Genomic DNA, 14,811 nt, shown 5'->3' with positions numbered 1-14,811 from the left:
TTTACCACAGGGTCCCTAGGCTTTGGCACTTTGGCGGGTGTGGAGGGTGGTTTTTACTGATGGGGCTAGTCCTGGGCATTAGGCTGCTTACTCACTGCCAGCGTCACGCTCCACCTCCAGCCCAAGTAGTGACAAACAAACACATCTCCAGACGTCGCCCGGTGATTTCTGGGGATGCGGATCCCTCCCTGTTGAGGACCCTGCTCCACACTGTACTTCAATGCTTTCCTGCACCTTGCGGCAGGTGTTACTTGAAACTGGGGCTTTTGTAACTTAGGAGGTAGTGCTTGCGGTTTGAAGCTTTTGCCCCGTTCTCATGTTTGAGTAGAACTGGCCACACCGCATGCTCTGGCAATGGGGTACTGCCCTTCTCAGAGAGAAAACAGGGAAGCTGCTTCTGCATCCTGAGCTGCTATCAGATGAAGACCAAGGGAACTATTCAGTGCATTTGAAGTCCCCACGTTGACAGGCTACCCAGTCTTGCTGTGTGACGTGCAGCTCCCACTAATGATGCTCTGTCTCTTCTTGGAAAAGCTTCCTGCTCACGCCTGCAGCTCAGCAGTTGGTTTTGTATCCAACAATGTCACCCATTGATTTTTCTCCTGTTCCAGGTATGATATAGAAGCTTGCGCTGTGGGGGAAAGGAATGGTCTATAAACACAACATAATGATTGCAGTTAGGTCATAAAACAGTCAGAAAGGATCCTGGCTGAAATGACCATGAGATCAGGTATTGCATCCATCCCAGGAAGTCAAAGGACAGCAAGATGTTTCAAGATTTGGTGAATTATTCTGTTTTCTAACTAAAACCACTGGGCATGTGTTTTGAAAAGCATCATTCAATGTTATTGAAGATGATCTTCGAACCAAAAGGAACCCCATGCATTTAAGAGTTTCAAAAAAAATTTAGGGTCCATTATTTTAAGAATTTAAAATCCTCAAACAAAATGTTACTATCACAAAACCATGTCCACTGAACACATTTTTTTGTAGTAGAATTAGAACACCTTATGAAACTAGAATGTAACTGACAGCTTCACGCTTCCAGAGAAAACTATTGTAAACTAGGAAACCAAAAGGAAAAGAAAAAACTAGAATCAAACATGTTTCTTGGCAACAAGACAAGATTCCAAACAACTTATGCCTTCAAGTTGTGTGCTGCTCAGTCAATGAAGTGATTAATTTCTTCACATACACCTCGACACATTCACTAAATGGCCATCAGGTCAGATCTGGGAGCAAGCTGCACAGTGTGAGTCCCGGGCCTCAAGTCCAGGAGTATGTCAAGAAGGGGGCGTGTTGGCTCCCGGTGGACTTATTCTCTGGGTCCTTTGGAGTTGGGAGGATCATGGCTGAAAAATGGAGAGACTAGCACTTTTCAGCAGGCCCCAGAATAGGGACCCTTTCAAATGCATCTGAAGACAGGATTCTTGACAATTCTGCCCCAGAAACTGGTTGAAATAAGACAGATGAAACTGGTTTGAGCAAAAGGAGCATACACCACTAAGGACAGTACCTGCTACATGTAAGCACACCACGGGTGATACCTATATTCTTACTGGTGTTGAGAAGATCAACCTGCGTTTGGGCTCCTGGTGTATGTTGGATATCCTTCACAAAAGTACATATTGCTCATAAAACAAAATATTTTGTTTCTTAAATTCTCAGCAGTGTTGTCTGCAGATGGTTTCCCGTTGCCAGAGCATGTCATTTAAGTGGTGCTGCAAACCGCAAGCTTAGGGCTCACCTGTCAAAAGCACACACTCCCAGGGGAGGGGCACAGCCTGCCTGTCCTGGTCAGTGCTTGGGCCGACGTTGCCAGTGACCGACATCCTCCTTGTTTTAGCATCCTGTAAGCACTTGGCCCTGGTTGGATGACGGAGGGCTGGCATGTGGACGAGACAGTCTGAGCTCAACAGCTCCGCTGGCCCACATAGCACCCAGGAGGCACATCTTAAGCTGGCTCAGTAGCTCCCCTTTTGGTCATCCGTGATGACTTGGACATAGAGCTCAGTTATTTGGTTGGGTGTTTATTGACCGATTATGTAGATTTCATTTCCAGGGAATGGTTTGCTTGTTTGGTTATTTTTTAAGAAAAATTTATAGTTCTGGAACCAGGAGTTACTGACTCTAATTCTCAGGAATCAGCTTTGGGAATTCTTTAAGAATCTAAAAAATAAAATGATTCTGGAGATGAGCAGTTGCACAGAGCTCTAACGGTGAGGTGGCAACTTTTTGCTCCTTGTCACTTCTGCATCTTTAGCCCCACACGGGTCCCTTGTGGCACTGACGGCATCTCCTGGTTAACAAATTGGGGTGTCAAGTCAGACCCCTTTATTACTTCTGAGTGCCAGGAAGCTGTCGGAAAGTCCTAAAATAGCAAAAGGCTCCAGGATGAATCATCTCCATTTATTTTAGGCTTTCAGTTTCCACTGAGTAATTTTACAATTCAGTTCATCCAGTTGGGGAGAAGTCTAGCCAGGGGGCTGTGACAAATTCGGGTAGGAAACTTGGTAATGAGAAGGGAACTTGGCAAAAGCAAAAAGCAAACTTTTAATTTAGTAACAAGGTCAGCTGCATAAGTTGCCTGCCATTCGAAGAGATGGAGGCTGAATGGAAGTCCAAGAGAGGGTGATCCAACGTTAAAAGTTACTGGACTTATTTTACACCATATCAATATATTGAATGCTATTATATTTACAGGAATTGAAAAACAGGAAATTGTGTAGCAGCATAGAATGCATTCAGAATCTGAATGTATCTCTGTTCTAAAATAATAAGGTCATTTGCAGGAAATGGTCCTGCAATCTGGTCCTTGATACTTTCTTCTTTACAATGATTTTTGCCTTTTTTCCCCCCTCTGTTTCCTAGAGAGGAGAAAATAAAAAAAATAAATCCTTCCTTTATCATCACAAAGGACCTATTATTTATGTCCATATTCTCTACTCTGATTTGTGATGACTTTGTGATTAGAACGGACCCTGCCTTTTCTGGTTCGTGGAAACACGGGGAATGGCCGCATGTTTTAATTTTCCCATTTTATTAGAAAATTGATAAATTTCTCTCTCTCAGTAACCACTTTGGAAAATAAGTCATTAAAATGCTCACCTAATGCGATGGAGTCTTGAGATGAGAAATCAACTGAGACTCTTGACTTGGAATTAAATAGCCTAGAAAATTGCAAGATGAACAGAGTTTTCTTGGGGAGATGACCTCCCCTCGAGGCAGGTGGGTGAGCCCACGCCTGGTGCTGATGAGCTCCTGGGAATGCCTAGGCTCCTGGATTTTCCTTTCTCCTCCTGCCCCCCATGGACACAGTCATTTTTTCAAGATGGCGGCCATATAAACTGAGGGAGTGTGCTGCCAGAATGCATATCCAAGAAGACTCAGGATGAATTTTGAGTTCACCTTTTCATTTGCAGAAGAGAGAACTGATTCTAAAAGAAGTTGTAGTTGGTTCATCACAGCTCACTTTTGGTTGGACAAAGTTCTAAACTGGAGCCTGGGTTCAGGTCCTTGGCTCCTAGGGGGATTTAGTTTCCCTCTCAAGGACAGTTTTATTTTCAGAGGGACACACCCAGAGGACACATTTCTGGAAGCTGAAGAGATGACTCCAATGGCGAGAATGTCAGAGACAGTAGTGGACTGGGGCAGGTGTTCATCTCAGAAGGGAAAGACATTTGGGGCAACAGGGCATAGGGAGGACACTGAATCCACATGGCTGTCAAACAGTAACTCTGTGCCCATTGATTGACCTCTCTCTGTCCTCAGTCCTCTGCTCCCTGAACGCTCTGGTGACCACCATTCTTTCCTCAAGTTCCATGACGTAAACTTCCAAAAGCTGCACGTGTGAGATCATGCAGTGTGTCATCTCGTGCTGGCTGATCTCACTCAGTACAGTGTCCTCCAGGTCTATCCATGCTTTTTCAAATGATAGGATTTATTGTGTCAATCAAACATTTCTGAAAAAAATTAAAAGCCCAGCGTGCTTGGTGCTGTGAGGTCTACCTCACACCAGACAGCCTGGCCATTTGTCCTTGAGGTTTGTACCGGTTGATCCGAACAGCTACCTCCTGTTAGCCAAATGCAATCTCTTAATTTCCAGGTAATTAAAATTAAATAAGGCAACATTTTCTTTCCAAATTTCCTTTGTTCCTCAAAGTATCAGTTAGTTAAAAGTACGTGTTCTTTGCTGAAAATTTGAAAATTAAAGAATAGTTTAAAAAATCCAAAAACTGAAACTCTAAAAGCCATGACCCACATTCCCCCCAAAGTCAACCACTACTAACACTTTGGTATTTTGGTTTCTGTTTTATTGCCATTCTTTTTGTTAGTTAAAGATGAACAGCAATATTTTTCTTATTCTCTTTTGAGAACTTTTTTCTTGAATACAAAGTTATCTTGCCATCGAAGAAAAATTGGAGAATGCACACAGGGATAGGGAAGAAGATACATCATTAGTGAGCTTGCACCTAGCTAGCCTGAGTGAACCATTTCTTTCCAGTCTCTTAACCAAAATTCCACAGCGCCCCATTCAGAATCATAAGTCAATCACTATCGAGTAGAAAGAGTTACTGATGTTTTCCATCTGGGTAAAATAAAGACCTTTTAATCGGTTGCTAAAATCTGTTTTGATTCCAGGCAAAGCTGGATACAGGTGACTTCTCTCTTTTAAAGAAGATGTCAGCCCATGTTTTCTCCTAGAATAGTTCACATTTTAAAGCCTGCAACAGAACATTCTGAACAAGGCAAAGGTGCGTTCTAAAATGTCAAGAAGAATTGTGGCTTCTCTCAGCCAGGTCGCTTTCTACTTTTCAGACTGTGCAGGGACGTGGCACGCAGGCTGTGGTCCAGGGTGGGACTCGAGGAGATGTGACGGGCAGGGATCTCTGGTTGACTGGATGCCTGTCGCTCCAGAGCCTCCGAGAGCCCCAGCCTGCCACTCCAGCTATCTCCAGTGAGCGCTGTCGTCAGACCCTGCACGGAGGGGCAGGTGTCCTTGCTGACCCTCTGCCTGCATCTCTCCCTTCCAGCTAAGGGGTCAAAGCACCGTCCAGGAGCAAGGCCTCTCCCATAGGCCCAGGTTGGACTCGCTCTCTTTGAAACGTGCCTGTTGCTCTGTTTGAGCCCTCAAGCCAGGTCCACCCACCTATCTAACAGAGTCACCTACAGCCACTTTCCCTGCTCGCTGCAGCCCGTGGGGGTGCTCTCCTCAGGCTCACGTGGCAATCCCCATCTCTGCTACCTGTTTTATGCTGATATTTACTAGGGGAGAATAAAGGTTAAGACACCTGGGCTTTGTCCTTATACCTGCCCTTTCTCTATAGAAAATCATAGATCCGCTAAGTGCACTCGCCCTGTGACCTATGCTGGAGGGACATCCTGGTAAACCTCTGTAAATCGAAAACCCCGCAAACTAAAAGTGCGTTTACTCACTTAACCTCTGTGGAGTGTGGTTTTTGTCTTTGGGAATGTGTGACCAGCGGGGAGCTGGGAGTCACTGCTGTACCTGGGAGAGGATCTCGGTGTGTACCGCTGTCCAGGGGAAAGGTCAGGTTCAAAGCGTTGTCTCTACTGAGAACACATCATCTGCACACCGTCTTGAAACTGAATCTGAACCTAGGGACCGTGTGTCCGCACCTCCCTGAGTTCCTGAATTCTGTAGCGCGGAGGGAGAACTCTCCGTTCTTTCTCCACGCGGAACCACAGAGGGGGCTGCGTAATTTAACCCAACTCCATGGCAAGAAAAAGTCCCGTTCTCTTTCCGAAAAGATGCCCCCTGGCTGCTTCTCCTGGACAAGGAAAGGAAGGGACCTCAGCAGACCCCAGGAGGCATAGCCCGCTCGTCCCCCAGGGCTGTGGTGTCAGGGGCCCTCAGCTCGTGTCCCTGTGGTAGCAGAAGTGCGCCCCGTCATGCTCGGATCAGAGTGGGCCGTCCCGAGCCTTCCGAACAGCGCGCAGGCCCTCCTCTGCATGTGCCTCCTTCCCACCGTCCTTCCCACCGTCCCACCTCTGCCTCTCAGTCGCTTTTCTCTTTTTTCTGGTGAAGAAAGGAAAATGCTGTGGTCAAGTGTCAAGCAGATCAAGTGAAGGGCGATGTTTTCCAGCATTTGGTGCCAGGATCACCACACGAGTGACTGACTTGGTCTGGGCTGGTGGTGACTGCTCCCTTCATGCCCAGAAAGGACTGATGGGTCTTTGACATGCTTCTCTTCTTAAGAGTCGGTGACAGGAGCAGCCTTGGATTGGGGTGGTGGGCTCTCAGCCGGCCTTCCTGTTCACCCTTAAAATGCTTCCCTCAAGTTGACATCTATTATTCATTTATTTTGCTCTCTCATTTCTCTTTCCACCTATCTTGAAATCTACTATTGGATCTCTATAAATTTACCCAAAGAATGAAGGTGTGGAGCCCACGCAGGTGTGATTAGAGCTTTGTCAACCAGTCCCCTAGCTCAGCAAAGCTGAGATCGGCACCTTGGTTTCTAGTTTCCTGGAGCTGTAAATTCTTTGCTAAGGCCCTCTGTGACCCTGGGACCTGGCTCCCCTCTTGTTTGATGATGGATTTTTTCACTGGGACACTAATGTAGGTGGTTAAGAATGATATTGTGTCAATTGCTGGAAATCAAAGAATTGTGCTTTACCTCTATTGTACAGAGATTCTCATTGTGTGGTTTGGAGAGAAGCAGAGTTTTGAAAGGATTGTCATCGTTGTAAACACATCAGTGAGTGACGTTTTCCTCAGGCAGCACTGTGCAACAGGTGAAGGCTTTCAGGTAGAAACGTACAGAAACGTCAAACCACATGTTCCTGTAAACGAGCATATTTCAGAGGCAATAGGTATTGTGTTTAGTTAATTAGATAAGCACTAGGTACCTTTTGGTAACTTTAAAGAAAAACTACTTATGGATATTTAAATCAATATTTAAATGAAAACATTGAGAAATTCATGACAGCAGGTCTTTGGGGACAGGTGTACGGAGAATGCAGTCATTCAGAGAAACCAAGAGGTAAAATTTTCTAGGGAATTATTCACATCCTCATCAAACGTCAGTCCTGATGTGAATGTGGCCGTGTTTGTCCCTTCGTGTAGGCAGTGGGTGTCACTAGCAGCAGTTGTAGTCAGTTTTCGAGGGGGAAGCTCTAAGTGTTGGGGACATTCTAAGGTATTGGCTTTCAATCCTTGTATAAGAAGGGACTGCCATGAGCTTCAAATGCCATTCCGACTAAACAGACGTTGGTCTCAGGCCAGGGTACCCGGATACTGAGGACACCCGCAGGGGAGATATTAACAACGAGACTGTGGGCCGCCAGCGGTGCTGTTGAACTATGTTCCAGCAGCCGGGCCGCAGCAGGTGGGTATACATGACGCCCCCTTTTCCATGTGGAAGCTGCCTGTGTGTGTTTGCAGTACTTCCTGTGCTTCCTTTTATTTTTTATCAGCGCTATCGTCATACATAGTAATGGGTTCATTCTGACATGGTGATGTCAGCCTGGAATACAGTTTGCTCCAACACGACCTCTGTCACTTCCCCTTCACCTCTCCTCCTCCTCCCCTCTGCTGCTCTTCCTTCTGTTTATATATAACTTTTTAAAATAAGTGAGGGTGAGATTCACTTGGTATGTTCATGTCTGTACACAGTTTTGTTCCTTTCTCCTTGTCCCTCCTCCCGCTTCCTCAGGTCCCTACCTCTACCTCACCCTTCTGTTTCCCAGGAATTCCCCCTCCTTTTCCCCTCTTGCTTTGCTCTGTTTCCGCTAATGAGAGAGAACACGGGCCTCTTGACTTCTGAGTGTGGCTTATTTCACTTAACATGACGTTCTCCATTTTTACCCATTTATGAGCAAACGCTATAGTCCTGTTTTTCTTTATGGCTAAGGAAAACTCCATTGCGTATATATACCATCCCTTAACTCTGTATGGAAATGGACGATGCCTGCAGAATTTATCAGGGAGAATAAAGCTGACTGAGTTCTTCCCTCCACCTGCAGTCCAGGGTGGACTGGAGAGAGGGTGGCGGTTGGTGAGTAAAAGCAGCTCCTGGCTCTGCTCACGGGTGCCATCTTTGATTTTGTTTTGTCTTTTCTAGACACAATTCTTGGCCGTAAGTAAAACATCTCAGCCCTGAGGTTCTTCAGGTTTATTCTGCATGTGTTGGACTGTAAATCTCTGCCTTTACACACACAGTGAGGTGGCAAGGGGATCCACATGTGCTGCTAGCCTGTTGCCAAGTGTCTAAGGACCTAGAAACAAATTGATGCTTAGGAGTGTATAGCACGTGCCAGAGAGGTGATCAGTCCCAGAGGGTCAGTCTGAGCCAAAATCCTGTGTTTATGCAGGTGCTGGGTGGCTTGTGGCAGCAGATCCAAGCTCTTCTCGCAGAGCAGGGAGGTACCACATACCACCCCTGATGATGTAGATCTCTGCTCCCTCCCGCTCCTCAGCCTCACCTTTCTGCACCAGGTACATAAAATGCACACGACGTTTGCCTCCTCTTTAAAAAAAAAAAAAAAAACAAATTATAAATGTTACCCATTCTGATCCATGTGACTAATCTAGGGCTGTTTAAAAACAAAATCCATTCACCATTACTGTCAAGAGTGCTCATACGAGGCAATTTTTATCCTTATTTGTAGCAGAAATTAGCTTTCTGTTTTTTCATGTAAGAGTGTTATTGATAGATAATCCACACACTTCGACCTTGAACTACAGTTCAAGGGCTTCTAGCATGATTGCAGGGTGGGACAGCCACCACACAATGAGTTCTGTAGAGACCTCATCGTCCTGAAAAGGACCCTGTGCCCATTGTGGGAACTCCCTCTCTCCTGCCCCCCTGTCCCCACGGATCTGCTTCTTTAGCTGTTTCACATAAACGGGCTCCTTGGACTTGCGCTGTCTGCGCTGCTGTCTCCTCACGGCTGGCTGCTCTGCGTCACCCACGTTGGGACACGTGCCTGTGCCTTTTATTTAAGCACCGCTAGACCATGGTGAGCAGGTCAGTTTCATGCCATCTCACATAAAGAATTCTGCCTGTATGGTCCTTCTTTACATTTTTTAAAAGCCTTTTTTATTTTCATTGTTTCCCCCCGGACACCATCATTTATTTTTGGTAAAAACCATCAGGAATATTAAGTTATTCCCACAAAACGGTCAATAGCATTGAAGTTAAAGCCTTTTTCATATTTGAAAACATTACTTATATTGTGAGATTTGAGAACAAGATTTTTAAGATTATCAAAATGATCCCAGAATCATCCTTAAATATTTAATATGAAAATAGCAATTTAAACAGTTGTTGTGGATTTATTTCCCACTGTCTTTTTTTTTTTTTTTTTTTTTTTTAAGTTCTACGCTTCTGTATATTCATTTTAAGGCCGAAGCTTCAGTGAGAAGCACTTCACTTCTCAGGAGCGTTTGCAGCCTGTGGGTGCTTCAGAAACTTTGATGGCTTAGGCAAGGTGGAACAGCTTTCCTGTGTTGGAGAAGTTGTGCCAACAGAACGTGTTCTCTGAACTCTTTAAAACCTACTCGTCGGAAAGTTTTTGGAAGCTCTCTTTGCAAAGAGATTCCAAAGTCTCGGTTGGGGAATGAGAATCTCTCCTTTCGAAGGGGTGCTTTTTCCTTTCATTCATTCTCTGCCCTTGGCCCCTGCCTGTGGGCTGCCCATCAGTACACAGAGTACTCCATGTCCCCGCATGAGACTCTGAGCTGTGAGTGCACACTGGCTGCTTCTTCCACTCAACAGTTTGGGAAGACTCGTGGGCACACCTAACTGTGCAGTTCAGGGACCTTGAGGAGCAAATGGCCAATGCAGTAAGCTGGGCATTCCACATGAACCAGCGCACTCTACATCCCTACGGGCATCTGGGTTTATTTGTATCCTTCCTGGTCTGCTTGGACAAACAGTGGATGGAGAGGACTAGAAGGAATAAAGGCCCTCAACCAGAGCCACACCTAGCCTCAGCTAAATCTAAAGTGAGGCCTGTGAAGAGCAGGCCAATTAAAGTGGAAATCATAGAAATGGGATGGAAAATTCTGATCATAAAGCCAGGTGAGCTCAAAAGGGCTTTCTTTAATATTATTACAGGATGTAGAGCTGTAATTAAAATAAAGAGCCAACATATTAGGTGTAGTTCTTAATTATGTTAGCATTGGAGAAGTAATTAATAGGAAAATATGCACACAGTGCAGATTATCCTACATGTGGTAATTTGCAGGACCATTTAATTCATGGTGGGCCAAAGAGTTCATGGATCCGCAGAAGGCTAAATGGCATTGCTTGGTATAAAATCTAATTGGGCCGTTTAAAATTTATGATCTCCAGTATGGTATGCTTCTAGGAAATGAAAGTGAAGTGTTCTGTTACAAAAAGATCAATTTCTCAGATACCTGCTGTATCCTTCATCTTTAGAGTGACTTTCCTGTGCTCTCCTTATGTCCCTTCAAAATAGAATGCAGGGAATAAATGAACCACTGCAAATGTTTCTTCAGCTCCATAATTAATGGTTAGGTTTTATATAAATGGTTAGGTTTTATATAGAGGTAAAAAATGAGTAGCATTTTGGGTATGAATTCTTTGAAATGACAATTTTATTTATTTTGAACCAAAGGAAATATGTAATGAAAAATATTTTTTCATTGTCTGCCACACCATAGTCTTTGGACAATGATTGTGAAGTACAGATTTTGCTTACTGTCTTCTTGATTAATGGTCTACATTTAAGAAAAGTGATATAATTGGAATCTTGGACTAAATAGTGATGTTGATTGAGGGTTTGATTTTGCTGCACGTTTTATTTTGTTATACATCAGTAACCATTGCAAAAATATTCTCCTGGCAGCAACAGCACTAAATCTCCAGCAGCATACGAGGCAATTTGTGTCAACGGCCTCACTCTAGATGCTGTGCTAAGACAACATCGCCCTAAGTGCTTTGAGCGATCATCCTGAACGGGAAGGCCCTGCTAACCACACTGTAAAATGAGCTGGTTCAGACGCGCCCGCTGGAGGAAGAGATGATTGAGCTCCAGGACGCGCAGAACCTGGGTATATTCAAAACCTGCCACGGAGGCTGGATGCCATCAGGAGCACACGGCGCGCCAGGAGGATCTTGCAGTTGCACTTTCACAAATAAGCCAGCCAGGAGTGGGCGGCCACTCGTGGCCCAGTGCTGCTGGGACGCCTCTCAGCTGGGAGTCGCTGCTCATGCTGTTCTCCAAAGGCTGTGCACAGGTACCGAGAGTGGAGAAGGGGCCGCTTCATCTCCTTCAGAAGGGACGGATGGAAGAGAGAGCGGGGGAATGCGACCTCCCTCTGGCCGTGGGCCTCCCGAGGGACAGGGCCACCTTCCCCTCTCGTCGCAACGGCAGCCTTCTGTAATTCTCTGGTTGATGGACCTAATCTTGGCTCTTCTTCTCCCTTTTCAAAAACCGAACCGTCTGAATCCATCCTTTTCTTCTTTTTTGCTTTTGGTGCTGGGCTTTGAACTCGGGGCCTCAAACGTGTTGAATACACGCTCTGCTGCCGACTACTGCAGTCCAGCCCGCCGACGTGCATTCTGAGCATGCTTTCTTGTCTAGATTGCATTAGGTTGAACGTGGGGGGATTTTTAAAAAGCCACACTGTCCTCAGGGAACTTACACGGCGGTTAAGTGAAGAGACAGCGAGGCCGTATGTTTCCGAATGGTGCAGATGTCTTCCAGGCTTCGCATGTAATGCTTTATCCAGACAGAGCTCCTGCGTGTGGGAGAGAGCAGCCTGAGCATGCAACTTGGCCACTGAGGTTTGGGATGAAGGACAGACCCGTCTCTTCTCTTCCTGTCATCTGCCGCCACAGGCTCGGGCTGGTTCTGGGCAGGGGTGATTACTGCTGCAGTTCCTGCAAAACCACTGGCTGGCCTGAGCAGAGGAGTAGAGCACTGTACCACCACGGCAGGGGGCCTTGCTCAGTGCCACCCAGGCATCGTCAACGTTCCCATGTTCCTGCCAGATCGTGGTGGTGGGGAGAGGATTGATTTCTAGGTGTGAGTTCTAGGCCGGTCAGGGTCACTCTCTTTACTCATAGTTGACACCGGCCCTGCTTTGATCCCTCCATCCATGCATGTTCCTGCACACCTCTTAGTTCTTGGGCTGCCTGTGGAAGGAGGTGAGACCGTCCCCACCGCAGAGCCTGCTGCTGAATGCGCAGGGTGAGAAGAATAAAGAGCAGAGCTGTAGCTGTAAGATGGGAGGGAAGCCACCCCTCCCTGAGAGGGGCAAGGCAGGCGGCCTTGGCAGCGTACTCCTGGGAAAGGGACAGACCTGTGTGTGCCCACCGGTGCCGCCTGCTGTGCAGGTGAGGCATCTCAACAGAGCTGGGGTCGCATGCTATGAGAGGGCCCTCAACCTGCGTCCTGCGGACTCACTGTGGTCGCTCTGTGCACCCTGTGTTTCACTCCCCACCTGGTCTCTACAGATCCTCACCGTTTGGTGGATACAGAACAAACCTCCTTCAAGCGTGTGGCCCATTCAAATAGCCCTTCTGGAGCTCGCTGCAGACCAGGGTCTCTCACTCCCAGAGGGGCTAGAGGAAAACCTGACTCTGACACATGGGGGCCTGGGGGGTGAGCCAGCCGCTGGGCAGTAGATCCTGGCTACCTGCCCACCTGCAAGGTGGCTCCCCCACGTGGAAAGGCCTTCCTTTAAAACACCAAGATGGGCCCATCTCTTTTACCAGTGAGCTCTAGGCTGCTGCAGTAACAAATAGGATGGAGTGTCAGCTCAGGAGGCCCGACCCAGCCAAGACAGCAGAGGCCAAACTGACCCCCATCCGGAGGGGGTGGGTTCCTCCAGAGGGAGGGTGGGACACTGATGGATTCCGGGCTTTGTTTCCAGGAGGGTCCATGTCTGCCCCATGCACTGTGGAGAGTTCTCGGGCACTGCTGTCCGTATGGTGGCCAGGGGTGTTTCTGCAGGGAAATGAAGGTGCGTGGTCCCTGCCCCGTGAGGGACTTGCTGTCTTGTCCATGAGGTCTCTGGTGAAGTGCCTCCAGCGTTGGAGCTGGACGGTTAGAGGCTCCTTCCTGGTTCAGTGTCCCCGCGGGCGTGCCACGTGAGCCGCCTCCATGCCAGCGCTCTGTCCTGAGAAGCCCCTCTGGGTAAGCCGCAAAAATCATCCTCTACTCCTCTGGGCTGAAAGGTGGCGACAACACTCATCTTCAGTTCCCTGCGAAAGGCAGGCCCCTTTCAGCTCGTTCTCTTCCTCCGCAGCATCTGTGAGTGTCTGGGTGACACATTCCAAGCCTTGTCCAAATCAATCAGCCTTCCACACAGAGCAAAGGGGAGCGCAGGCTGGCGGCGAAGGTTTGTTATCTGATGTCATTGTGGAGGAGAGTTTCCTATTGTGGCATGAACGTATATATTATATGACACAAATCTATAACGCATATTTGTAATTGGAACTGTGTGTTCAGGGAAACTGAAGTGACCTGATGTTTAATGGGCTTTGATGTTAGGAGTTGATTTCCTCTATGTTGTGGATTATTATGGTATGAAAGCAAAACCACCCATTATTGGATTTGGATGAAATTTCCAAAATTGAATTTGCATGTCATTTCTTCTCAAAAATTTGAATGATGAATTTGAGCTTGCATCTGTGAATGCCACCATTTCCTATCTGGTTTTTATTTCAAATGACTAATGAGACTTTTGATTAAGATTCTTTAATAATGATCTTTTTGAGTTCATATATTATGTATGAGAATTGTTTTCATGAGTAGGTTATAAAATTTAAAGTGAGTTTTACAAGTGTTCTAAACATAAAATTGCACACAGTATGAAAAGCATCCATAACGTTCTCTGTTTTGCTCACAGGGACACTGGGGCGGGCTGCCTCCCCTCAAGCCCCAGCTGGCAGCCTGACTGGGCTCCATTCCCATGATGGAATTTCCTGTGATGACGTGAATGGATCTGAATTTTATCACAGTAATTTTATAACAAGATTTTTTTAATCAAGGAACTTTATAACAAAGATCAACTTGACTTCTAGAAGACCTGTGTCATGGTGGGAATGGTCACCTTGCCTGATGTCCATGTCACCGAAGGGTCACATTCATTGGGAAAGGGTACACTTCCATTTGTGGAAAGCAGGGTTGGCGGCTCTGAGGACCAGAACCCAGCGACGCGCTCCTCCCTGGCCTGCCAGCGTCCTGCCTTGAGCATCTCCCTCAGCAGCTTAGGAGGTTGGCTCCACTGTGTTCATGGCTCACCGGCCGCAGTGCGTCCTCAGCTGGCTGCAGAGTGGGCTGTTCAGGGGGTCCTCGGGGCCCTGCTGCGGTTTGAGCTCCTCCAAGACTCATGCTGAAACTCCATCCCTCGGGCAACCGTATGAGAATGTGGCTTGGGGGTGGGGGTGATCAGAACCAGCAGTCCTATGAAAGGGCTCCTGTCCACTCTTCCTGCTGTGAGAGGTCACAGCTCCCCTTCTGCAGGGAGGGTGGGTGCAGTCACCAGGGTCACTTTCACCAGGTAGCAACCCTCACCAGATAACCACACTGCCAGTGCCCTGACCTTGAGAGCACGAGACGTAACTTTATGCTCTTCACCGATTATCCAGTCTCAGGTGTTTTGTTATAGCAGCACAAATGGACTTGGCCAGAGTGAGACCAGCATGGGGTGGACTGTGTGTGTGCTGCCTGTGGCGAAGGTGGTGGCGCCGTCAGATCCTTCTGCACTCGAAATGCCTTCGGAGGGGTGCGGACGAGGCTGCTCCTTACTCAGGAGAAGGCATGGCTCCCTCCCCTCAAGCCCCAGCTGGCAACCCGACTGGCTCATTC

The sequence above is a fragment of the Sciurus vulgaris genome (genome assembly GCF_902686455.1).
Source record: "Sciurus vulgaris genome assembly, chromosome: 7".
Lineage (NCBI taxonomy): Eukaryota > Metazoa > Chordata > Mammalia > Rodentia > Sciuridae > Sciurus > Sciurus vulgaris.
The sequence above is the reverse complement of the archived record's forward strand: the minus strand, read 5'-3'. Positions refer to the sequence as shown.